We start from the raw sequence: 310 nt of genomic DNA on the forward strand, positions 1-310 counted from the left end.
ATGCATACTGTATTTCGAACGAACACCTGTGACGCCCCCATTTCCCTTGCAAATTCCGATGGATATCAGAAAATGAAGCTACAATGGCCTGCAGACACTAATCGCAGTTCGCGTCTGCGTTCCTGCATGGCGCTACATATATATACGGTCATGCAACCGCTCCTTCCTCCCTCGTCTGCCTCCCCCCACCCACGTACCCTCACCTGCAACTTCAGGGCGAGTGATTTACAGGGAACTTTACACGTCACGTAAAGAGAAAAAGAGAAAAAATAACGGAATCCAGTGAGGTCATCCGCCTAGATTGCCTTGT

This window comes from Penaeus monodon, chromosome 15 (genome assembly GCF_015228065.2).
Source record: "Penaeus monodon isolate SGIC_2016 chromosome 15, NSTDA_Pmon_1, whole genome shotgun sequence".
Taxonomy (NCBI): Eukaryota; Metazoa; Arthropoda; class Malacostraca; order Decapoda; family Penaeidae; genus Penaeus; species Penaeus monodon.